Consider the following 268-nt stretch of genomic DNA (forward strand, 5'->3'; position numbering starts at 1 on the left):
GGGGGGGGGCTTTCAATCCTGAGTAAACACTGCTTTTATTAACTTGGCAATGCTCAAGCAGGGAAAAGCCAAAATCTGAACATGGTCTTTCAAGAAAAAACGAGCGATTGAACCCTAATTAAACATGTCTTTTTTTTTTCTTTTCTTTTTTAATTCACATATGATCACCCGAGATTCTTTGACTTCCCGAGTCCCTAACCTTTGTGTTGTCTTCCCGTCAATGGGAAGTAGACGCTTTTTATCGATGTTTTTAACTTTTTCTTACGTT

This window comes from Etheostoma spectabile, chromosome 4 (genome assembly GCF_008692095.1).
Source record: "Etheostoma spectabile isolate EspeVRDwgs_2016 chromosome 4, UIUC_Espe_1.0, whole genome shotgun sequence".
Taxonomy (NCBI): Eukaryota; Metazoa; Chordata; class Actinopteri; order Perciformes; family Percidae; genus Etheostoma; species Etheostoma spectabile.